This window comes from Mus caroli, chromosome 2 (assembly GCF_900094665.2).
Source record: "Mus caroli chromosome 2, CAROLI_EIJ_v1.1, whole genome shotgun sequence".
Lineage (NCBI taxonomy): Eukaryota > Metazoa > Chordata > Mammalia > Rodentia > Muridae > Mus > Mus caroli.
Genome location: NC_034571.1, coordinates 163,950,553 through 163,976,660, shown reverse-complemented (window position 1 = coordinate 163,976,660; position 26,108 = coordinate 163,950,553).

Here is a 26,108-nt window from a genome sequence, read left to right as displayed (position 1 = left end):
TCTGCTAGTTTACAGATCAGTGCCTTGTCCAGTCATCAGTAGAGAGCAACAACAGGCACATGGGAGCCAGTACAGAGACCCACAGCGGAAGAAGTCTAAACGTGAGGTCTCCATCAGGTCCCTTCCTGCAGAGCTCAGGGAATCCTGAGGTACTGGGTGGAAAGATTATAAGGTCAGAGGAATAGAAGACATCAGGAACATGTGGCCCACTGAGTCAACTAAGCAGGGTTCGCATGAGCTCACAGAGACTCCAGTTGCAAGCATGGAACCTGCTCGGATCTACTCCAGGCTTCTCTCTGCATATGCTATGGCTATTAGTGCGATGGTTTTGTGGGACTCCTGTTAGGGTAGGAGTGGCGTGTCTCTGATTTTCTGCCTGCTCTTGAGACTCTTTTCCTTCTATGGGGTTGCCTCTTCCAACCTCAATAAGAGGTTTTTGCCTTGTCTTATTGCACTGTGTGTGGTGGTTTTAATAGATATGTTCCCTCATATAAACACATATAGACTCATGTGTTTGATGCTTGGCCCCTAGGAAGTGGTACTATTAGGAGGTACGGTCTTGTTGGAGTGGGTGTGGCCTTCTTGGAGGAAGTGTGTCACTGTGGAGGTGGGCTTTGAGATCTCCTATGCTCAAGGTATGCCCAGGATGGCAAACAGTCTCCTGATGCCTGTGGATCAAGATGTAGAACTCTCAGCAACTTCTCTAGCACCATGTCTGCCTGCATCCTACAATGCTTTTTGCCACAATGATAATGAACTAAACCTCTGAAACTGTAAGCCAGCCCCAAATAAATGTTTTCCTTTATAAGAGTTGCCACGTTCATGGTATCTTTTCACAGCATAGGACTCTAACGAAGACAGAAGTTGATAGCAGGACCTGGGGTATTGCTCTGATAGGCCTGACCATGCCTTTGTTGGGAGGAGTGTGGATTTGGGGACTTTGGATTAGGAAAGCGGGCTGCTTCAAGCTCTGCCTACTGGTCCATACTAATAGAAGCATAGAAGACAGAGGTGCTGAGGACGATTTGAACTGTGGTGGCCTGGTTCAAGAGGTTTCAGAGGATAAAAATTTTAGTGTGCTGCCTAGAGATCATTCTTTGACCCATCTAGCAGGTCCAGTTATTTGAGGGTCTCAAGGGGACCTTCTCCTAAGAACCAAATTGGGGGGTAGAGAGAGACGAGAACCTTGTGCAAGAACAACACGGAAACATTCTGAGTGGCATCAAGGTTCCACTGTATTAGCCAGGCCCAAGGTTTAAATGCACAAGCAAAAGGGGAAGTGCCTTTCAGCAGGAAGGATGGGGCAGTAGAATTGCACAAGCAAAAGGGGACGTACAGGTACTTATCAGCGGGAGGGGTGGGGCAATAGAATTGCACATTCTTTAGGCAGTTACACGGGGAAGCAGGAACTTGGTGGTATCAGGGTGTGGTCAGGACATCTGGCGCTGACTTAGGGCTGGAACATCCTGTGGTTGTTCTCAGAACGGTATGTCGTGGCCGGCTTTTGACCCCCTTTTCTTCTCGGGGGGTGGGGGAGGTCCAATTCAGAGATCAGGATAATTGTGTTGTCTTAATAGCTCCCAACAATTCTTGTAATATTTTAGTGAAGGATGTGGCTGCTTTTGCTCTTGTCCAAAGCGTCTGCCTGAGGTGAAAGTGAAGAGATTTAGGTTTGTAGCATTTGTAAAGAAAATCCAAGCAGCCTGTTATAGACTCTGCCGTGTGGCTACTGGTGTCCACCCTTACGAAGAACAGTTTGATGAAAAGGACCATGCTGAACAAGGAAAAAAAATACAAAATGTATGACTCAAGGAGAGAAGGTGCGCCAGAAAGTGGAATGGAGCTACATCCTGTGTTAAAGGAGATAAACAGATTAATTAAATGAAGGATCTCACCCAGGTAAGCTTCCATCTTGTGAAAAGGAATTAAAGAAAGATTTAGGTCCAGGCTTGGTGGTACACACCTTTAATACCAGCACTCAAGAGACAGAAGCATGCGGATCTCTGAGTTCAAGGTCAGACTGGTCCACAGATCAAGTTTCAGGTCAGCCAAGTTTAGGTAGTGAAGGAAATCATGGATAATAGAAAGATGGTGAAGACGTAGTTGAACAAGGGGTCCAGGTTCCAACCACAGCAGGCAGCAGAACATGGCAGCTTCGGCCACATGGTTCTGACTTTAGGATCAAGGACAGAAGAAAGGGGTTATGAAATCTTTTTCTGGGACCAAGGAAAGCTGCTGAGACCAGAAATGTGTCAGAGATATCCCTGCATGGAGACCTACAGAGGCCACCGTGTGAAGCTGTGAAGGTGAAGCCTGGATTTCACTAGAGACACCAAGAGGTTAGAGATGCCAGAGCCGGGGGATACCTGCCAGGGACAGCTGCTAACAGGGAGTGGTAACCGCCTGAAAGAAGAGTGTTGTAGCCAACCCAGCTGAAAGGAGTTGGAGATTTGAAGAGCACTTTGACATCACACAGAGAGATGCTGAGTTTGGAGTTTGCTGGTTTTCAATGTGGCTTTGGTCTAGTATTTCCTCACTGTGCCCCCTTCCCTATATGTTGGAATGGTAATGTATATCCTCTGCTGTTGTATGTTGGCAGTAGGTGATATGGTTTTGATTTTGATTTTTATGGGAGATTACAGTTAAGAGATTTTTATGAATCCCAGAAGAGACTTTGAACTTTGGACTTTTAAACATTGTTGAGACTGTGATAGACTATAGGGATATTTATGTTGTACTAAATACATTTTGTACATTATGTTAGGGCAAGCCTATGGGGGTAGCGGGATGGAATGTGGTTGTTTGAATAGATATGACCCCCCACCCCCACCCCCAGATTCATGTGTTTGAATGCTTGACCCATAGGGAATGGGCACTATTAGGAGAGGTGGCTTGGTGGAATAAGTGTAGCCTTGTTGAGGAGGCGTTCCATTGTGGGGGTGGGCTTTGAGTTCTCCTGTACTGAAGTTATGCCCAGTGTGGCAGGCAGACTGCTTCTGGTGCCTACAGATCAAGATGTAGAACTCTCGGCTCCTTTTCTAGCACCATGTCTGCCTGCGTAGCACCATGTTTCCCATCATTAAAGTTCTGAAACTGTAAGCCAGATCTAGTTAAATGATTTCCTTTATAAGAGGTGCCATGGTCCTGGTGACCCCTCATAGTCATAAAGCTCTAACCAAGACACCTTGTTTTACCATGTCTGGTTGTTGTTTCTTGGAGGCCTGCTCTTTGCTGAAGGGAAATGAAGGAGGAGCAAATGTTGGGGAGAGTGGAGGTGGGGGGACTTGGGGGAAGTGGAGGGAAGGAATACTGTGGTTGTGCTACTTTGCATAAGAGAAGAACTGATTTTTTCAAAAACCAAGTATTCTGAAAAAGAAATCATTTCCTTACTTATTCATCATTTGCCTCTGTGTATATACATGTACATGTTCATTTGTGTACACGTGTGCATGCGTGTGGAGGCCAGTGGTCCATGTGGGGTGACTTCCTCAGTCACTCTCCATCCTAGTTTGTGGAGACAGGCTTCTCACTGAACTCAGAACTAAAGGATTTGGCTAGACAGACTGGCACGAGAGACTGGCACAAGAGCTCGGGGGAACTCCTGTCTGCATCTCCCTAGCGTCGAGGCTACAAGGATGCTTTGCCACCCTGGGGTTTCTACATTGGTTCTGGGGACAGGATGCAGATTTTCATGCTTGTCAGGCAAGCACTTGGCCAAATGAGTCATTGCCTTGATCTCCATGATTTTTTAAACTAAAGACACACCGGGTCAGCTAAGCTTATTTTATATAATATAGAATATGTATTAATATTATATTATTAGTAATTATGATATATCAAACATAATATTGTATCATTATTAATATACAATATATTAGTGCATTTTATTTATTTATATTAATACAAATGTATTGATATTATTTTATATAATTTATGACATATTATTAATATATATTATATATTTATACACTGTGTGCCTCCTGTATACTCCACATTCCTACTGTATACCCCATATGCTGAACCTGGCTTCTCATCCTTGCTTCCCCAAGAGGATTTTAGACTCTAATTATCTTTAAACTTCACTTCACCTAAGACCTCATCAGATGTTCAGTACAAACAAATCGCTGCCCTCTGCAGTTTGTGGGCGGGAACTTTGCCATGTGAATGCAGAACACAGGTTAGCATGGGTTGAGTTCATGTTTTGAAACAGACGCCTGCTACCAGCCTCCCTGTCATGGTTTTACCACCTCTTCTCTCAGGGCCAGGCTTTGTGCAAGGCTAAGGAGTGACATGGGGCCTCTGGGAACAATGGTGGGAGGCGAGTGCTTCAGAGAGGAAGCTCTTTAATGCACATCATTGTCAGATTTCTAAAGAGTGCCTTTGGCTCTAGGAACAGAGCATGACGGACTTTTGACTTGGCCTGTGTTAGGCCCTTCAAAGCCCACTTGAACCCCTGTGGAGAGCAGGTCTCTGGTGGGTTCTAGTTCACAGGAAACCCTTGTTGGAACCTGTAACGGGGCAGGGGTTTTCCCTTGTGAGTCACTCCATTCCTCTGACCCAGCACACAGCCTCCTTTAAGCTCAGGTGAAGTATGAACCTGTGCATTTTGGTTTGTAGGGAAAGCAATTCCTTCAGAACCTTGTATGACTCCACTTCATTTTTACCTCCGAGACTCTCATGCCCGAGACTCTCAGTTAGATTGGTTGGTGAGATTTTTCTTCTCATTTATTTTTACTTCAAGCCTCTTATCCCGTGAGTAATTTTCCAATAGCAACTGTGGCTGAGCACCATCAGGTTGTGGCTCTAGGTGGATTGTGACAGAGATGGTTGGGAAACTTCCAAACTATTTTTTTCATGAAGAAAGAAGAGATGAGTCAGGAGTTGAGCTTCCACTTGGGAAGGTGAAGGAGAGACAGGGTGAGGAGAGGGGGAGCATGCTTACCTCATCAAGCCAGTGTTCCCATGGAGTGACCAGCCCACGGAGTTAGTGCGATGACTGCCCAGAGTTCTGACTTTTATGTGAGCCTGTCTCCCCAACCTCCAGACCCAGCTCTGAAGCTCAGGACGGGCCCTCAGGATCCCCATACCTCTTCCAGCTAGAATCCGGTATGAACAGAGATGAACAAGGAGAGATGGGGATACCTTTGTTCCAGCAGGTGAGGTTCAGGTAGGACTGTTCTCCTACTCCTGAGGAGGCATGTGGATTCTGGAGCAGCCTGACTCACAATGGGGGATGCTGCTTAGCGGTGAGGGTGGGAGGGGCTTTCAGGACTTGCTCCTAGGTGCTGCCCAGTGACTGGGAAAGCTACCAGGACTGAAAGTCCTCCAGTCAACCCCCAAGTGACCTTGGGTAGGTAAATGGTGCTGCTATTTTCTTCCTTGCTTCCCCAAGAGGATTTTAGACTCTAATTATCTTTAAATTTCACTTCACCTAAGACCTCATCAGGTGTTCAGTACAAACATTATATTGTTTCTGCACATGCCCTCTGCTCCCGCCGTCATTTCTGAATCCATAATTCTAGGGTGGGAGCTGAAGAAGCTGCAGGTTCCTTTAGAACCACGGGGATTGTTAATGCTTTAGAGTCTCACCATCTAGGCAAGGCTAACCTCTAACTCGTGGGCCTCCTACATGTGAGTGCAGGAACTATAGCTGTCAACAAACAGGCTAGGCAAGGCTAATATCACTTGCTGCTAGACTACTCTGACAATAAACCTTTAAATAAAAATACATGCTGAGCTCCACAGGCCATAGAGGGCCACTCAAATGTGAGGGTTGCTTTTAATATGAAAATAAAGAATGATTGTGTCGTTATTGACTATCATTTTCTCTTTCAAATTCTTCCAATAAAATCATTTTTAAATTAACTAATTGTCCATGTATATATGTTTGCATGCATGCATGTGTATGTGTACATGTATGTATGTGTGTATGAGTGCATGTATGTATGTGTGTGTGTGAGTGCATGTATGTATGTGTATGCATTGTGCATGCATGCATGTGTATGTTTAAATATGTGTGCATGCATGCGTGTATGTATGTATGCATGTATGTGTATATGCATGTGTGTGTATGTATCCCTATGTCACAGCTTGTGACCATAAGGAAACATGCAGGAGTAGGTGCTCTCCTACCACTGTAGGTCTTTTTTTTTTCATTTAATTTTATTTTTAATTTATTTTTTACACTCTATATTCCATTTCTCCCATCCACCTTCCATCTGCTCCACATCCCACACCTCCTCCCCACCCCACCCCGTCTCCACTTGGATGCCCCCACCCCCCACCCCACCTGACCACTAAACTCCTTGGGGCCTCCAGTCTCTTGAGGGTTAGGTGCATCATCTCTGAATGAACACAGACCTGGAAGTCCTCTGCTGTATGTGTGTTGGTGGCCTCATATCAGCTGGTGTATGCTGCCTGTTTGGTGGTCCAGTGTTTGAGAGATCTCGGGGGTCCAGGTTAATTGAGACTTCTGGTCCTCCTACAGGATTGTCCTTCTCCTCAGCTTCTTTCAGCCTCCCCTAATTCAACAACAGGGGTCAGATGCTTCTGTCCATTGATTGGGTACAAATATCTGCATCTGACTCTTTCAGCTGCTTGTTGGGTCTTTCAGAGGGTAGTCACGATAGGACCCGTTTTGTGATTGTCAGCACTCCATAGCTTCAGTAATAGTGTCAGGTCTTGGGACCTCCCCTTGAGCTGGATCCCACTTGGGGTCTGTCACTGGACCTTCTTTTCCTCAGGCTCCTCTCCATTTCCATCCCTGTAATTCTTTCAGACAGGCACAACTCTGGGTCAGGGATGTGACTGTGGGATGGCAGCCCCACCCCTCACTCCTCACTCCTCCTGCTGGAGGTGGGCTTTATACGTTCCCTCCCCCTACTGTCCAGCATTTCATCAAAGGTCCCTCCTTTTGAGTCCTGGGAATCTCTCACCTTCCAGGTCTCTGGTGCATTCTGGGGGGCCCCCCCAACCTCCTATTTCCTGAGGTTGCCTGTTTAAATTCTTTCTGTTGGCCCTCAGGGCTTCAGTCCTTTTCCCTCACCCAATACCAGATCAGGTTTCCCTCTCAGCCCCAACCCCATCCACTTTCCCTCCCAGGTCCTTCCCTCCCTCCCCACTTGTGATTGCTTTCTTCTCTCTCCCAAGTGAGACTGAGGCGTCCTCACTTGGGCACTTCATCTTGTTGAGCTTTTTGAGTTCTGTGGACTGTATCTAGGGTATTCTGTACTTTTTTGGCTAATATCCACTTATTAGTGAGTACATACCATGCATGTCCTTTTGGGTCTGAGTTACCTCACTCAGGATGATATTTTCTAGTTCCATCCATTTGCCTGCAAAACTCAGGATGTCCTCATTCTTAATAGCTGAGTAGTATTCCATTGTGTAAATGAACCACATTTTCAGTATCCATTCTTCTGTAGTGGGACATCTAGATTGTTTCCAGCTTCTGGCTATCACAAATAAGGCCGCTATGAACATAGTGGAACACGTGCCCCTGTGACATGGTGGGGCATCTTTTGGGTACATTTTCAAGAGTGGTATAGCTGGGTCTTCAGGCAGATCTACTTCCAATTTCCTGAGGAACCTCCAGATTGGTTTCTAGAGTGGTTGTACCAATTTGCAGGTCTCGGGAACTGAACTCAAGTCGTCAGGCTCGGGGGCAAGCTCCTTTATCTGTTAGCCATCTTGCCTAGCTCTCCTATTGCTTTCTTAATGAGACCATGAAGTCTGAGACAGAAGGAAGAAGGTCAAAGTGAGAGGCAGTTCTCTGGATTGTGAACTAAACACATCAATCCAGCTTGGACTGTTTCCAGCTGGTTTATTTAGTTACGTTTATTCCTTATGTTTCCTGAGCTATCAGTGTATCACCTGTTCACTTAAAACCGAACAAGTCATGCTGCATGCGGGGGTGGGGGGTGGGGGGGAGACCAAGTCATGCTGCATGTGGGGGGGAGGCAGACCAAGTCATGCTGCATGCATGGGGCAGACCCCAGAAGGACTGGGCTCTCTTCTTCCCTCAGTACACAGGGCTCTGTGACTCCTTGGGTCCAACACTCCCAGCTTCATTCAGTCTCACTAGAGAACCTGACTGTGGCTGGGAGTGTAAGTCACTGGCAGTGCCCTTGCCAACCTTGAATGTTCAAGACTCCAGCTCAGAGCAACACAATTGTATGGAAATGAAGTTGAATTTAAGGCATCTTTTCATCTACAACCCATTAAAAACACATCTGTGAAAAGTGTCAGCTATGACTCGTGGAGAGTTTGCTCTAGTGTAGTCAACAAAAACCACTCAGTGGGTGCTGTCGGAGTCACTGGCAGGAGGGAGGACCCGGTGGTTGGTGCATATAGGAAGGTTCAAAGGAACTTCTCCCTTCTCTCCCCTGCCAGCTCCATGACTGACAGGACAAGCAAGGCAGGAGGAGGCTTGTTAACAAGCCCTGGTCCTCAGTTCTGGAGCACAGGCTGATGGAAGGCCCTGTGATGAGAGCCAACCTCCCTGCTTCTTATGTGTAGAAGTTGTCGCTAATGGCATATACGCCTCCTATTGCTCCAAGGAAGCCAAGGGAGTCAGCTGACCTTCCAGTGACTATTGGTGACAACATACTCAGCAGTTTCCTAATTCTTAGCCTCTACCCTGGCTCCCTCAAGGGATCCTAAAGATGCCTTTTGTGCAAGAGGCCAAGGAAGACAGACCTAGAACCCCTGGGATTGCAAAGTCATGGTCTGTGCCTTGACACCTTCCTCATCCTTATCTTGCTGCCTATATGAGGCTGTGTGTGAAAACAAATGTCAGGTTCCCATTGCCATAGGAACTCCCAAGCCCAGCAGAAAACCTGGGCACTTGAAAGAAAATAACAAAGATTCTAAACTATGCACCCACTCAGAGACTTTTATTATTGATGCCATGGACTTGTGCACACGTGGCTGCGTTTGTGTGCACTTGTGTACATGAGTGTGTTTTAAAGCATCGTGTTTGCCAGTGTGTTTCCCTTTAAAGAACACATCTGAGCTCGCACCATGTTCTAACTCCCCTTTCCCGTTAACCTACCATCAATACATTTCTTTATGTTATTGTGCAGCATTAAAAAAAGATTCCACAGAATCATGGCTTTGCTCATGAACCCTCTGAAGCTACACATGTGTAGCTGGTTATTGCTACTTTGTAGGTTCTTCTTCTTCCCTCCCCGTATCCCCACCCCCAACCCCAGTTTCACCTCTAGATAGGAGAGAAAGAAGTATAGAGGGGGAGAGAGAGAGAGAGAGAGAGAGAGAGAGAGAGAGAGAGAGAGAGAGAGAGAGAGACCTCTGAATCTAATTCCTTTCTTCTTATTTCTTCTTTGTTTGTAGCTGGTATTTAGCTACTTTGTGGCTTCTTTTTCCTCCCCTTTATCTCCCCCCCCCGTTTTGCCCCCTATCACTAGATAGGAGAGAAAGAAGGAGAAAGAGAGAAAGAGACACCTGAATCTAATTTCTTTCTACTTGCTTCTTTTTTTAGCATGACTATGAATAAAATACAACCAGGCCCCCTGAAGGACCACCAGCCATCAACGCCCCCTTTCTGAGCCCTAGCATTTACGAATCCTCTGAAATGTTCCCAGAATTCCAAACATCACAGGATTGTAGAAACTACCTGCAGCAGACAAAACCACACCTTTGCCAGAGCACGAAGCCAATCATAGTCAGCTGCTGTGGGCAATCTGAAGCAGCCCGATATCCTCATACCTGGGATTAAAATGAAAACATATTCTTATAACATTTCTGTGCTTTTAAAGAAACCAGAATTCTAGAATTCTCATTACACAAGTGCATCAGTTCCCGAACTCCACCGGGGTTCAAGAGTTATCTCAGCCCTGTCTCCCGTAGCTAAAGATTATGCATCAGAATCATGCTCTTATTCTGATGTCGTGGGACTTAGATGTTTCCTCAGTCCCCATCCACCTCCAGTGACCTTGACTCTTTCTATGGGTGTGTGGTTGTTTGTGACAACAGGTAGGACAAGCACACATAAGTCCCAGGGTTGGTGTCAGGAGCTATCTTAGTCAGGATTGGTTGCTATTCCTGCACAAAACATCATGACCAAGAAGCAAGTTGGGGAGGAAAGGGTTTATTCAGCTTACACTTCCTCATTGATGTTCATCACCAAAGGAGGTCAGGACAGGGACTCACATGGGGCAGGAAGCAGGAACTGATGCAGAGGCCATTGAGGGATGTTACTTACTGGCTTGCTTCCCCGGGCTTGCTCAGCTTGCTTTCTTATAGACCCCAGGACTACCAGCCCAGGGATGGCATCACCCACAAGGGACCCCCCACCCTTGATCACCAATTGAGAAAATGCCTTACAGCTGGATCTCATGGAGGCATTTCCTCAAGGGAGGCTCCTTTCTCTGTGGTAACTCCAGCTTGTGTCACACAAGTTGACACACAAAACCAGCCAGTATAGGAGTCTTCCTCAATCCTTCCATTGTATCTTTTGAGGTAGGACCCCTCACTGAACTTAGCTCACGTATTCATCTAGGGATCGCTGCCTCTGTCCTTACTGCTAGTATACACTGCTCTACCCGGTCCCATGGAGGTGCTGGGGATCTGAACTTAGGTCCCACGCTTATGTCCCGCCAGCCTACCAACTGAGCATCTGCACCCCTGGCTCTGGCTTCTCCGAGGATGGTGCTTTCTTCATCACGTGCTCTTCATTTTGGGCTTGCCTTGTGACTTCTCATGACTGGATTTGAACTTGGCATCTTTGCCAGAGTATTAGCAGAAGTCCTGCTGCTTGCAGCCTTGTGGGAGGCATGATTTAAACTTGTCCCCATCCCTTGTGATGCACTTCTGATTGTCAAGGCTTGTCTACTTCTGAGCCTCCGGTCTTGTCTACTGATGTTGGTCACCCTCCCCCACGCCCCATGGAATCAAGATACATCTTATGGAAGGTCTGCGAGGCTTAGCCGAACATCTCATTCTCCACCAAACTCTGCCTGTTTTCAGGTGTGCCTCCTGGTATCTGAGTTTATTCATTGGACATAATCCATTGCTACCATTATTTGCTTAAAGTTTCAGATTGTTCCAGGATGATTAGAAGAGCCTTTTAGTTCAGGTTCAATGATAAAACACATTTTCATCCCTGAGTACGCTCTGAGCAGGGAAAGATGTTCTAAGTCCAGCTTGTACATCCTCTCCTTTTAAGCATAGGAAAATAGCCATTTCTCCAAGGCAATGGCCCCCTTTTGTGGATTGGCTCTCACAAGCTAAGACCTGGGAGGCAGATTGCTCTTTGCCCCTGGCACTGGTGCCTCGAGAGCTCTCCACGGATAATTGAAGGAGAACAGTGATGTATAGCACGCCCACATCCACCCGTCCATCTCTTCATCCAAACTGGATTTATCTTGATGCCCTCCAAATCCAGTCCTTCTTCACTGTCTCTCTCTCTCTCCATGTCTGCACCCTGGTTCTTGGAAATAAAGAAGTATGCCCCCTTGGTTCTCAATGCCAGTACTGATGAATCCTCTGTGTTGTTCTCATCTGTCTTCACCACCTCCAGGGGCTTCTTTTCTTCAGTCACAGCGCACTTTTACATGCTACCCGTGTGAGTGGCGTCCTCGCCTGCTAGGCTTTGGGTTTCCTCCTCTAGGCAAACACTGTTGGGCTTCAGCTTCCCAGGGGGCCGTCCAGTCCTAGTGGATTCCTTGCTAGCTTATATAGACACCGACAATGCAGTGGGCCATTGCACACATATACACACATACATAGGCACATATGTTGCATGCAAGTGTGTGCATGCAAGTGCACAGACACACACACACACATACACACACACACACACACACAGCCCCACCTCCAGCCCTATGTGCCTGCCTTGTGTATGTGCTTCACACAGCTTTATCATCTGATTTGTCTGGAGATGTATTTTTTTCCCTGGTGTGTAACATCTTTCAAACATGGCCTCCACCACCAGGCAGCTTTCTTTCCTTCATCAACACAAGCCTTGACACTGTAGGGGTTACCTGAGTTAGGAATCTCCAGAGGAACAGAACCAACAGAAGATGGGCCTGTGAAAGGACTCACTCTAGATCAGTGGTTCTCAACCTGTGGGTCACGACCCCTTTGTGGGTCAGAGATCAGGGATCCTGCATATTAGATATTTACATTATGATTCATCACAGAGGCAAATTACAATCTGTGAAGGAGCAAAGAGATAATTTTATAGCTGGGGGTCACCACAACCTGAGGGACTGTGTTAAAGGGTCACAGCATTAGGAAGGCTGAGAACCAAGGCTTTAGATCTTGGAAGTTGGAAAGTCCAATGGTGTGCCCTCTTTGTACTGGAGCCTGGGAAACTACTGGGAAGGTGGCAAGATACGGAGCAGATGGGGTCAGAGTACCACCTGAGTCTTCAGGCTTGAAGACCAGGGCACAGGTGACAGAACACGGAGGGAGGACAGGAGGGAGGGCAGTGGGACTTGGAGGGAGAGCAGGGGACACAGAGGCAGGGCAGGGGACACAGAGGGAGGGCAGGGGACACAGGACAGCAGCAGATCAGCATTCTGCTCAGCAGCCAGCACAGAATGAATCCAATCTTTCTCTCTCCCTGTTCAGGACCTCCAGGGCTTGCACACTGCCTGGGAGGAGCCATCTGCTTTATTTGGCTCACCAATCCAGAGACTCATCTCTTCCAGAAACGCCCTAGAGGCACGACCAGTGCTAAGGTCAAGACAGAGAGCTGGGTACCCAGCGTCCTTCTCAACTTGATTCAGACTACAAAATGACACAGGGGTCAACCAAACAACCTCTGTCTGCAGGAAGGGATCCTAAAGCTGTTGGTCCTGTGCACAGATTCCTGTTCTCATCGCCAGACAGCCTCCTAGCGAGAGGTAGCATGTTTAGCATCTGTAGTAGGATCTTAGCACTTGTTGAGGAGATCATCCATGCCATCCATTAAGCCATCTGGCTCTCTCCCTTCCGGGCACACAGGTGGGCCACATGACAGGAACATAGCACTCCAGTATAACAGGAGTCAAAATGACCTGTGCCTCTCCCAGGAAGACACAGGGGTCAGTTTACCTTGTTCCACCCTTTTTCTCTGGAGACTATGGGAAACACATACTGACATTTTGACTGCTGATACACATACGCCAAGGCTGACTTGTGTTGGCTGTCTATTGGGAGCCAAAAATAAACACTTGATGTGCTCAGCTTAGAGACCCCTATTTTGTTGCTGCTACTTCTAGTTGTGTGTCCATGTCTTATCTCATCCAGGTGGCATGAAACTTCAAGTGAATGTGACATATGATTTCAGAGTAACACTTCATTTTGACCCATAAGAAACGCCTTGCACATGAGTGGAGTAGCTCAGACTGTGGCCTTTCTAGGAGAGAGGAGCAAAGGGCCAAGTGTAGTCCATTTTTCTTCAGACACATAAGGAATTCAACCACATGGTGCTGTGACATCCTACACGATCTATACTAAGAGCGGTGTTCCATGCAGCTGGCGACAGGCTGCATGACTTGTCAAGCCTCATTCACTTCTTTGTATTTCTGTGATTACCAAACAAGAAAGGACTATCAGTCAGTTAAAATCTTCCTTTGAAGGGGTGGTCTGTGGCTCTTCAACAGCTTTGTTTCCTTGCTGTGTCTTGGTGGTGTTAATGCCTGAATTCCCTGTTTATGTGACTTGAATAAGGACAAGGGTCTCACCTCCAGACACTAAAGTGGTCTTGGCTCAAGGTCTCACTCTAGGCTTCAGTTAAGTTGTCAGCCAAAGCCATGGTTTTGTCTGAAGTCTCTGCCGAAGAATCAGTTTTCAAACCTGTGTGGTCGATGACAGAATTCATCTACTTGACATATACCCATTGTCTTAGTCAGGGTTTCTATTCCTGCACAAATATCATGACCAAGAAGCAAGTTGAGGAGGAAAGGGTTTATTCAGCTTACATTTCCACATTGCTATTCATCACCAAAGGAAGTCAGGACTGGAACTCAAGCAGGTCAGGAAGCAGGAGCTGATGAAGAGGCCATGGAAGAATGTTCTTTACTGGCTTGCTTCCCCTGGCTTGCTCAGCCTGCTCTCTTATAGAACCCAAGACTACCAGCCCAGAGATGGTCCCACCCACAAGGGTACCTCCCTGCTTGATCACTAATTGAGAAAATGCCTTACAGTTGGATCTCATGGAGGCATTTCCCCAACTGAAGCTCCTTTCTCTGTGATAACTCCAGCTGTGTCAAGTTGACACAAAACTAGCCAGCACACCCATGAACTGGAAGTCTCAGTTCTTCCCATGTGGTTGACATAAAGTTGGCTCTACCACAGCAGATTGTTTGGTCAACATTTGACAGCCCAAAAGGCAATGAAATTCTCAGCAAGTAAGGTGCTAGGTGAACATTTATTATTATTTTTTATTCTCTTCTAGTCGTTAGAAGCGAGTTACTTGATCCAGCTGTGATTTGGTGGATGCCAACACACAAGAGAAAGCAAGGAGCTGGAAATCACTGGGGGAGGAGGATTTATAGGGAGAGATTCACTGATGTGTAACATAAACTAAGAAAGACAACTGCTTTAAGCAAATATACACCCAAGGCAAGTAGTCACAAGAGAGTTCTCGTGGATCCAAGGGTGATAGCAACTGTACTAAAAAGATAAAAAGTACCCAGAGTTCCTTAGTACTACGATTGAGTCATTAGGGATAATAAAAGATACCTTAGACTTTAGAAGGATGAGTTTGGACAACCTACATGTTATAACTAATGAAATTCCACTGACCAGGGCCCTCATTCGGGGATAATGAGCAAAAGAAGTGGTTTATTAAGTCGCTGGAATGGAAGAGATCAGGTTTGCAGGTTGTGAATGACCCATGAATTTCTAGTAGGTTCTTACTGATGCACGTCTGCCTTTCTTTTTTCTTTTCTTTTCTTTTCTTTCCTTTTCTTTTCTTTTCTTTTCCTTTTCTTTTCTTTTCTTTTCTCTTCTTCTCCCCCTCTTCCTTTCCTCCCTCCTTCCTTTCCTTTCTTCCTTTTTTCCTTCCTTCCTTCCTTCCTTCCTTCCTTCCTTCCTTCCTTCCTTCCTTTGAGACAGTTATCCCATTCTAGTCCAGACTGGCCTGGAACTTACTATCTGGCCTGCCCAGTCTGAAATCTGTGACAACTTTCCTGCCTCCATCTTCTGCCTCCTGAGCACCATGATTCCGGGTATGAGCCACCATGCCCAGCAGTCTTCTTGTTCAGATGAAAGCTAAATTGTAAGTGTGAGTGCTGGAACTGCCCAGTGTCACAAAGAAGAAGGAAGGAGGTGCTGTCAAATGCTGGGAAAGCCAGGTATCAGAGTGTAAGACTCTGGAGAGCCTTCGCTTACCGGGGACTCCCTGAGTGAACGATGCAGAACCAGGAATCGATGCAAAAAGCAAGAGGAATTTATTGTTCCACCATGTTGGGGTCACCCTGCACATGGAGAAAGAATGACCACATGCAGCCCATTCGGTGAGCCTTTATACAGTTCTTAAGGCAGCAACCATTAGGCACAATGTGATTGGCAGATAGTATGGCTTTTAAGCTGATTGGTCTATAGGGAATGAGGTAGGTGGCCAATGTGTCTACCCCTACTCGCAGGTGGCTGGTGGTCAGTCCCTCCTCCCTGTGGTCTGAGGAATGCAATCAGCCCCCCCCCCTCCAGAGGGCAGGTGCCTATGCTCTGTATAACCTTTCACTTCCAGGATGGGAGAGGTCCAGTGGAATTTTCCAAAGTTCCTGAGCTGACCTCTTCAAGCAGACTGTCTGAGCTTGAGGGAAGGGCAATCTCCCACCCCCAGAAGATTCACTTTGCCCTATAAGGCTCCACTTGACAAAGCCACCAGGAAACTCTGGCATGGACCACTGGCTTCCATTGCAGAAGTGGGAATGGAATCTTCCAGTGGAGCTAAGAAACGGGATGTGGAGGGAAGACTGTAGGTGGTTGACATTCACCTGGAAGGAGATAATGGGAAATGGGGCATTGTCACTGTGGTTATCTATCTAGCCTTTCATTAACGAAACTAGCCTTTGCTTATCATCCACGAGAGGAGCTCAGAGTAGAGATGAACAAGGCCAGAGTGCAGGAAGGCAGGAGAGATCGAGGCGATAAAGGAGGTATCTCCAGGCATTGAGAATCCAGGGTCCAGGACAAGAATTGGCAGAAATGCTATTAAGGAGCTGTGCAAGTGGGTGCACATGGGTTTGTACACTTGCACACATACATTTGAAAGTGCATGTTTTTGTTTGTGTACATAAGAGCATGCATGTTAGCAGCTAGGGGAACCATTTGGTTGATTTGCTGGCACCAGATGCAGCTTTGGAATCCTAGTGCAGGGTTCATGGCTGGGTCACCTGTAAGGGCTGCTTGTATCTCCTCCCTCTCTGCCCATCATTAGCAGAACTGTGTCCCAGACAGCAGGTGGCAAGTGAGGTAAGGAGAGTCCCTCTGTTTGCTTCTGCAGCCTCCAGTGTTTGCACAGCCCAGTGCTGACTTTTGGCCCCTCCTCCTCTGGAAGATGGAAGTCATACATTTTTAATTGGAGTTTTTCTGCCAAAGAGCAAACTGGCTTGCCGCCCAACTTACGGGTGAAGATGTCGAGAGAAACCCTCACCTTCTGTCCTGCTGGCAGCTAATGAAAACAAACGCTCGTCTTCTCCTCCAGCTGCTTTCTCTCCTCTGTCTGCAGCAGTCACTCTATTTAAAGCACCACTAGCTCCTTGCCTCGATTTAAGCCAAGGGACCCAGATCTGGCTTAGGATTTTTGTCTTCCTCTCCCTGTGGAAACTCAGCTTGTCAAATCTCTCACCTCTTTGTTATCCACCTCTGCTCTCCTGCAAGTTAAACTGGAAGAGGTGTGTGTCTGTGTGTATATGTGTGTGTATGTGTGCATTGTCAATCTGTGTGTGTCTGTGTGTATATGTGTGTGTGTATATGTGTGTATGTGTAGATATGTGTGTCTATGTGTGTCTGTGTGTAGATGTGTGTGTCTGTGTGTATATGTATGTGTATGTGTGTGTCTGTGTGTATGTGTGCATGTATGCATGTGTGTGTGTTGTCTGTCTGTGTGCATTGTCTATCTGTGTGTATATGTGTATGTGTGTGTTCATGTGTAGATGTGTGTGTCTATGTGTGTCTGTATGTATATGTGTGTGTATGTGTGTCTGTGTGTATATGTGTGTGTGTCTTTGTGTATATATGTGTGTCTGTGTGTATATGTGTGTCTGTGTGTATATGTGTGTATATATGTGTGTATATATGTGTGTGTATATGTGTGTCTGTGTGTATATGTGTATGTCTGTGTATATGTGTGTCTGTGTGTATATGTGTATGTCTGTGTATATATGTGTCTGTGTGTATGTGTCTCTGTGTGTGTATATGTGTGTGTGTAGGGTTATGGTTTAGCTCCCCCAAAGCAATATGTCTCCACTTAATATCATAGTTGGAAGGCTGGGCTTGAAAGGTTCAGTGGGTCAGGGTGCCTACTACACAACCAGAAGCACCTGAGCTCAAATTTTCTAGGGCAGTACCACAGCACAGCAAGGTACCTACTACCAAACCCTTGAAGACCTGAGTTCAAGTCACAGGTCCCACATGGAAGAGGGAGAGAGAGAGAGAGGACTCTATCAAGCCAAGTATAGGTACCTGTAACCACAGTACTATGACAGATGGGAGCTGGGAGTATCACTCTGGCTTGTTGACTAACCACTAGGCCAACTCCAGGTTCAATGAGATACCTTGTCTCAAAGGAATAAGGCAGAGGGTGGAGGAACAGGGTGCCCAATGTCCTCTTCTGAGCTCTGTGAGTGTGCACTCTCATATCCACCTGTGCATGCAGCAGAATGCACACACATGAATTGGACGTGTGAGCATGTCACAGGACACATGAGGAAGGACAGTGGTATAGCTCCACCAGAGTGGTACGCCGGCATCATTTAAAGGCACGGCTGGTGACATTCATTTCTAGTGCTTTAAAAGGAAGCAGAGCCTGTATCCTGTGCAGCACCCCCTTAGGGACAGTCTCCCTTCGGCTCTGCTCAGTAATTCAATTGTGATGGGAAGGTTGTGCAGTCATAGCGAAAGATAGCCGGGAAGACAAAAAATATATATATAAATAAAGCAGAAAAGAGGGAGAAAGCCTTCAGCAGCCGTCATCTATCTTGTGGAAAATGAAAAGTGCTTACCCGTGCCCAGATAGTAAATCCTGGCTGCTTTATTAAATAAATGTAATATTTCACTCAAGAAAGGAGACCTTTGGAATGCTTGGAAAATCTCGCTGGCTTTGAGATGGAATAAAGATTGATTTATGGGGAAGTTCTCCTGCGTGTCTGTTTTTCTTCTCTCTGACACAAAGAATGGTAACTGAGACACAGAATTCATTTTAAGAGGCCAAGAGAAGGCGTTGGGTGTTGAAACTTTGGGTGTTTTATTTATCTTACTTAAAAAAAAAAAAAAAAAAGAAGAATTCTGAGAGGCGACTGGATAGGCAGGGGTGTTTATGCTAAGCGCGACTCACTGCACAAGGCCCGCGTGTGCCCTGCCGCAGCCTGGCTTCACGCCTGCCACACAGCTGCTGTCCAGAAGCCCCAGTAGCTCCTTTTCTGTAATTAAGGTTCATGCTTTTGACTGTCTTTGTTTTGCGTTCTTCCTTTAAAAAACCAAGGTAACCGCCTTCATTAGCTAGGCTTCCTTCAGGTGCAGACGATGAGAACTTACTTGAGATTGTTTTCATTAAAAACTGAAGTTGGCTAAAGAGCCAAAACATTCACTAAGCCACAGGCCCAGCCGGACCCAGGAGCTCCCGTGACACAGCAGGACTCTGACATCATCTCCTGACTCCCATCAAATATTCCAAAGCGGTGGGTCGGTCGTCGTTCCTTCTCCTCCGCCCGATTCTTTTGAGCCTCTCCCTGATTGATTGGGGGATTTCTCTTCTAGATTTGCGCGTCTCTGGTTTGTAAGACGCCGTTGTCGCCGTTCTCACCTCCTCTCTCAGAAACAGTGCAAGGCTCTCGGAGGTGGGTGGGGCACAGACAAAATTGGTTCAATTCACCCCCACTGGTCAAGTGATAAACCAGGGATTCTAACCAACTCTAACTACCACTTTGCGGACTCTGACAGGAACCAATCTCCTTTTCTTGACTTAATCTTTTTGAAAACTTCGTACTTCTGTACAATGTGTGCTGGTCGTTCCCTATCTCCCCCTAATCCTCCCCACATCCCTCTCCCTCTCCTAGTTTCATGTTTGTTTGTTTGTTTGTTTTTTAATAAGCCACTAAGTCTAATTAGTGATGCTCATATACATGTGTGTGGGGTCATCCACTGGGGCATGGGCAACCTCCCAGTGGCTACTCCCACCAAGAAAAGTGACTCTCCCTCACTCAGGAGCCACTTAGGACCTCTTTTCATAGAGTATTTTAAACAATCTGCATCCATAATTTTAAATGAGCAATATAAGTAGACGTTTATCCCACATGCACAAATAATCCAGCTCTCACACACACACACACACACACACACACACACACACGTGCTCACACAGGAAGCTGACATGCATTCTGTTTTGGGCATGGGAACAGTTGTGAAGACAGGTGTGATCTTTTCTCTCCCACTCATCTGTTACTGTTGTGTACAATTTCTGAAGTGTTTTTGAAGTCCCTGGATGTGGGGTGGTGGGCAGTCACGGTCCCTGGTTGAGCAAAGGTCTGGAAACCTGATGACCTAATGGGTGGTGACTTCCACCTGCATGGGACAGCAGGTGTTCGGCCATGCCTCCTGAGTCCCTGGCTCCTGTCATGTAGCTAGAGGCTCCCACAGTCCCCTGTAGAGAGGTATGTAGCCATCAGTCACTAAGTCCTTCCACATGCAAATAAGGTTTCCCCAAAGCTCTTAGATCAAACCAATGAGAATTACCTGTTGTCAGATCCTTACCCACCCCAAAACTGTATATAAGAATCCTATCCAGAAGGATTAGAGGTGTGTGAGAACTACTCCATCATCTGAGCTGTCTGTCCAAAGAGCTGTAACACTTGGGAAGAGGTCTGCTTTCCCTATATGCAGCCTGTAGCTCTGCCACACTCCTCATTGGCTAGTCATTCTTTAGTTGACCTAGCCTGAGTTGTAGCTGACTAACCTGGAAGGCACGGTAGAGATGGAGGTGAAGCCAACTGAAGCAGCAGAAGCTGGGAAAGTGGTGGAAGCCACCTCCCCTCCCTGCCCGCACTCGCTTTCCTTCGCCAGAACTCTTGCACCAGGCCAGGCCAGAGATCCCTGTGGAAAGCCCCTGGTACACAGGCCCACTCCTGGAATGGGAGAGAGGGGAGCAAGAGAGAGGAGATGGAGACCAAAGGCCTGCCTTGGAGCTAGAAGGTATCCATCTGGAAGGGGCCAGAAGACTCTGAGAAATGTTGGTCTTGAGCAGGGGGTCAAGAATGGGTGGGGGGAGAGTATTTACCCGATGCAGCCACTTTGTAAATTAGCCCAAAGGTTCCTCAAAGAGCGAAAAACATCACCTGACCGAGCTCCCCCACACCTGAGAGAGACTCAAAGGGATCTAAGTTGGTACAGCACATAAATTCCTGCACACAGGTTTACTGCAGCACTGTCCATGGAAGCCAAGGCATGGAATCAGCCTAGGTGCCCATTAGCAGATGTGTCCTCACAATGGCAGTGTGTCCTCACAATGGCAGTGTGTCCACCCAATGGCAGTGTGTCCTCACAATGTCAGTGTGTCCTCACAATGTCAGTGTGTCCTCACAATGGCAATGTGTCCACACAATGTCAGTGTGTCCTCACAATGGCAATGTGTCCACACAATGGCAGTGTGTCCTCACAATGGCAGTGTGTCCTCACAATGGCAGTGTGTCCTCACAATGGCAGTGTGTCCNCACAATGGCAGTGTGTCCTCACAATGGCAGTGTGTCCTCACAATGGCAGTGTGTCCTCACAATGGCAGTGTGTCCACACAATGGCAGTGTGTCCTCACAATGGCAGTGTGTCATGTCTGCACAATGTAGTCCAGGCAGCAGTAAAGAAGGGTGAGGTTCTCTCAGTTACAGGAAAATGGGACAATCTGGCAGTTATCCCAAAGAGGAAAACATGCACACACAGTTACATACTCATGTATAAAGACATGTGCACCCAAATGCACACACACACCTATGTACACACAGACATGTAGTACAAGATCAGAAGGGAGCTCTATGGGAAGACTAGGAACAGCGAATGGACAGAAGTTGGTGGGGAGTGAATATACTCAGTAATGAATGATGCAATTGAACAAAACCATCATATAATCCCATCACTTGTCCCAATAACCAGAGATCTCAGTCAGCCTCTGTGGCTTTTGGGGAGCTCTGCCTTTGCACTGGGGTTCTACATGTACCCAACAACATGCCTGACTCCCTGAGTTCTAAGTACAGAGGAACAGAGAACCCTGGACTTGGGTTTGACGCTTGAATCTGTAAAGATGTAATCCTTTGCTCTTCTGTTGCTGTGAGAAAATGCGGAGCACCTCAGGAAAGGAGTGCAGCTCTAAACCCTCAGAGCGCCTCTCAGGGATGCACCTCCTAAAGGCTCCATAACCTCCCCAGATGGCACCACTAACTGGGCACCAAGAATTCAAATATAGGAGCCTGAGGAGGACACTTCCCATTTTCCCACAAGAGGATGTTTCATTAGATCAGAGATGCCCGACGTTTTGACATTTTGGAGTGATATTGTTAGCTAACCCTCCTGTGACTATGCGTGTGTGGAGTTGTCTGGGTTACCAACTAACACAGGAGCTAGCATAGGAGGGCCCGCCCCCGTCCATGGGCAGCACCGTTCCTAGGCAGGTGGGTTGGGCTGTTTGAGAAAAACAGCTGAGCGGGCAGGCGCCTGGGAGTGAGCCAGAGGGCTAGTCAAGAAGTGACAGTCCTCAATGACTTCTGCGCCAAGGTCCTGCTTGTGCTCCTGCCTCCTTGACCTTTCTCAATGTGCACTGTGATGTGGAGGTTTAAATGAACCCTCTCCTCCCCCAAGTTGCTTTGGGTCAGTGCACTTTTTTTTTTTTAAATCACGGCAGCATAACAGTAACAAGGGCAGCATCTAAGACAGAGTTTGGAAAAGCCATTATTGGGTCAGAGAGAAAACGAAAATCACTTCTGAGCAAGTCCCCATTTCAGATCCTCACGTCTGCCAGTGATAGTTCAACCTTTCTTGTTCTATTTGTTTTTAAAAATTAAAATTTTGACTGAATTCGGTGCTTCATGGTGGGGCAGTCTGTTATGGCTGACCCTATCAGAGAAGGCTACAGGTTTTGTTGCTTCATTCCCTGGAAGCCTCAATGATAGGAAATGCAGAGCTCGTCTCTTCTCTAGGTTCCCCCCCAAACCCCCCAGGCCCTTAGCCCAGTCCCCAGTGCAAACAGGGACCTGCTGTTTGTTAGGAGTGCATCCTGCCCATGGGGTAGAAAGCCATAAACTTTCCTTACTCATCACGCTAAGCCACACTGGCCCAGGCAGGACAAAGCAGAGGAGGTCTGAGCTAATTTCGACCCCTGCAGAGAGAGCAGGAGGGTGAACCCTTCCTGGGCTTCCTGGGAGGCAACAAACAGCCCAGCTTAGAATTCAGGAAGCCAAGTGTCCATCAATCTGATGTGCTAATAAAGGGGTGAGGAGACCTGCCCACAGCTGCTTCCCACACAGCAGAACAAAGCACTGGAGCACTGTGGGAAGGGAGTCAGTACACTGCTTCTTCATCCACCTGTGTGTACTGACTGGCTCCCTGCAGGACCAGGGTACAGAAGTAACGTAAATCCCTCATGTCAGGAAGCTGCTGGGCATGTGGGAATATAGGAACAAAACCGATACACTGAGACTGCATTCCATGGGAACCAGAGGGAGGGGGTCAAGCAAAAGCAGGCTGCATACTCCTCCCCCTTCCCTCCCTCCCACTTCCTCCCTTTCTATGTACTTCAATCCCTCCTCCCCTCCATCCTTCCCCTCTTCCCCTCCATCCTTTCCCTTTCTCCTCCATCCTTTCCTCCCTCCTTCCTTCCATCCTTTTCCTCCCTCCCTCCCTTTCTGTCTGTCTGTCTGTCTGTCTGTCTGTCTGTCTGTGTATGTATGCGAGAGAGACTTTGATTAATGTAGTAGAACATATAAACTAAATCTTGAAGGCCTGGAAGGGAGGGAGCCCCCTGGATATTTGGTAGAAGACCTTTCTGAGAAGGAAGTGCTAAGGGGAGTGAAAGGCCCTGAGGTAGGGGTGGAGTAGGCTGAAGAACAGCTTCTGCAGGGGAGGAGCAAGCAGGGACAAGGAGCAGATCAGAAACTGCCTAAGACCGTGAGGAGTAGACCTTTGTAGCACTAGGCTGCTCACTAGAAAGATTCAGTGCATTCAGAGGAAAGGGGGAGTGACTGGTGGGTTTGGGGCTCAGAGGCAGTCAGACTGGGAGTAAATGTCTGGCATGAAGTCATCCTGCAGCTTCTAGAAGGAGTATGCAGGTCGTTTGTGGTTACTTGACAATTTGCTCTTGTTACCTGACTCTTGCTCTTTGCGAAAATATATGTAGGCTCTCTGTGGGTGAAAGGCGTTGTGTTCGTGAATGAAGATACAGTCGTGGATGCATTGCAGTCCTGTCTTCTTCAGTCTCCTTCAGTCCATAGTAGGCAGAGGCAAGTAAGAATGCTCTAAAAACAAGTAACAAGCAGAACCTGGTGACGGGGTAACTGGCCATGTGGGCTGGAAGGACTTGTGCTTTTCCATGGTGCTGTTGAGAATGCAGGTAGGTCAGCCACTGCAGTAGAGTTCAGGTATTCCCCCAAAGCCAAGCACAGCACTGTCATGTAACTCAGAAATTTACGGCTATACATATACCAGTAACTGCAAGCATTTACATAAGTTCTCATAGCAATGCAAGTCGAGTTAAATGGGTGGGAACATTCCCAGTTGTCAATCAGTTGAGGAATGGGAAAAGGAAATACGGTCTATCCATTCAATGTGTCAGATACAGTGTGCTGATGTGGACTGACCTACAAAATTGTACACTAGGGCCACATATCACATGGCTTGACTGATGGAAAACAGCCAGAAGAGGAAAGTCTACCCGGGCAGAGCATGGGTCACTACTGCCAGGAACTGGGGAAGAAGGGAATCAACAAAGCTATTGGTATTTACGGGGCACCTGACTTCCTCCAGGGAAGTGCGTTGGATCTGTGCAGAGGTGAGGGCTTCACAGAAATTGAGAACCTGCTCACTGACGCTGTGTTACCTGCTTTCACGTTACTAATTTTGCATTGTGTGGATTTGGCTTCATGTAAATGAATGTCCAGCCTCACGTTGGGAATAAACCAGGCAGCACGAGAGGAAGAAGTCCAGGATGGGAGGCAGAGAGTGTCCCACGTGATGAAGGGACTGGGAAGGCTCCTGGCTGCACTTGTTAGATGAAGGAATTTAGACAGATCCATTTGTAAACAAATGGAAATTTTCTGGGTCAGTGTGCTAGAAATCTCATACCGGTTGCCTTCCTGTGGGGGGGGGGAGAACAATCTGGGGTCAGGGAAGAAGAATAAAGGTTTTATTTGTTCCATCTTTTTGTTTTTGGAGGATGGGTTATATAAAAATAATGTTAAGCATCCATAAAAATAACAGTGAAGGGGGAGGTTCTGCTGCTAAGGTCCTGTTTCCCAATTGGTTCTTGATTTGTCCGTCCCTGTGCATGACAGGAGCCAGCTGCAGCAGCATGGGCCCTCAGCCAGGCCTGCTTCCTGCACAGCCCATAATCCCCTCCCCTCCCACGGTCCAGCCAATCCTATTCTGCTTCCGTGCATTCAAGCACTTCCCCCTCCATAGAGTATAATGATTATTTCAAAGATATTTTAACTACAATTGTGTATCTAACAATGATTTTATTTCTTGTTGCACATGCACTTTCGACGTTGTTGCTTGAATACATTACTTTAATAATTAATTAAAAAGCAAGGTCAGGTTCAACACATGACATTTTCTTGAGGGGCAGAATACACAGTTCACCCATCCCTTCATCCATCCTACCAGTCACAGCAATACAGAAGCCAAGGTCATAGACCCAGCCTGGAGGGGCCACAGGGCAGGGAAAGCAGGCTACACTAACCCTCTTCTCTCTTTCTCTCTCTCTCTCTCCTACCCCCACCCCACCCCCACATGCACATTCCTTACCTGTTGGGGATGTCCTTGCCCACACATACTCTGTGACCATAGTATCTAGCAAGTGGGGTTTACTGTGAGAGTAAATGAACGTTTGTAGGTGAGGTCACTGGCCATCCTTGCGGCTACAAGCAACAATATCCTCTCGATAAACCCCATTTTTGTTCGTATTATTTTCTTCTGGGGAGCGATACAGAAGACATTGAACAGCCACCTCCTTGGCTTTGCCTGAGAACTGTTCTGTAGGTAATTTCTTGGTTGTAAGTAATACTTCTGGAGCCCATGGTGCTTCAATAGCTGGGAAGCCAATTCCATAAAGGCATTAGAAAGGTTCATAGAATGTGTTCAACTCACGAGTGGACAGCTACTGCTATTACTATCTATTTAATATCAGTTTTGTGTCTGGAAAGGATGCTTGCGCTCTGGTTCAGGACCACAGACCATAGAGTTCCCCGGAGATGTTGAGGTTCACTTCCCACAAATAGCACTGTCAGAGTGAAAAATAGGGGTGTGCGTTTGTTCTCCACTGGAATTCTGTGCTTGCACTCAAAGTGATAAGAGAGAAGAGAGGGTCAGCCCAACTCCCTAAGCCTGCACACCGCCTTCCCTTCCCTTGCCGGAAGGGTCAGCTCAGGCTGGACCTGAAGAAGATGATTCCTGTACAATGAAAGGAATTTATGTTCTAAGGATGGAACTTCAGGGAAATGTTTGTATTTTCTCCTTTTCAACTATCATTCCCTTTGTCTGACAACTTCGTGTGTGCCCCTGCATTGGGAGAGGATCACATTACAGATGCCCAGAGACATCCTCAAACAGAGCAACACAGAAAACACTACAGGATGCCAGCACTCTGCCTGGTGTCCCACGCTCATGCAGGAGATGTGAGCTGAGCTTAGGCCATTCTTCTCATTGCTGTTGCGGTCTTCACTGGTGTCTTGTTAACC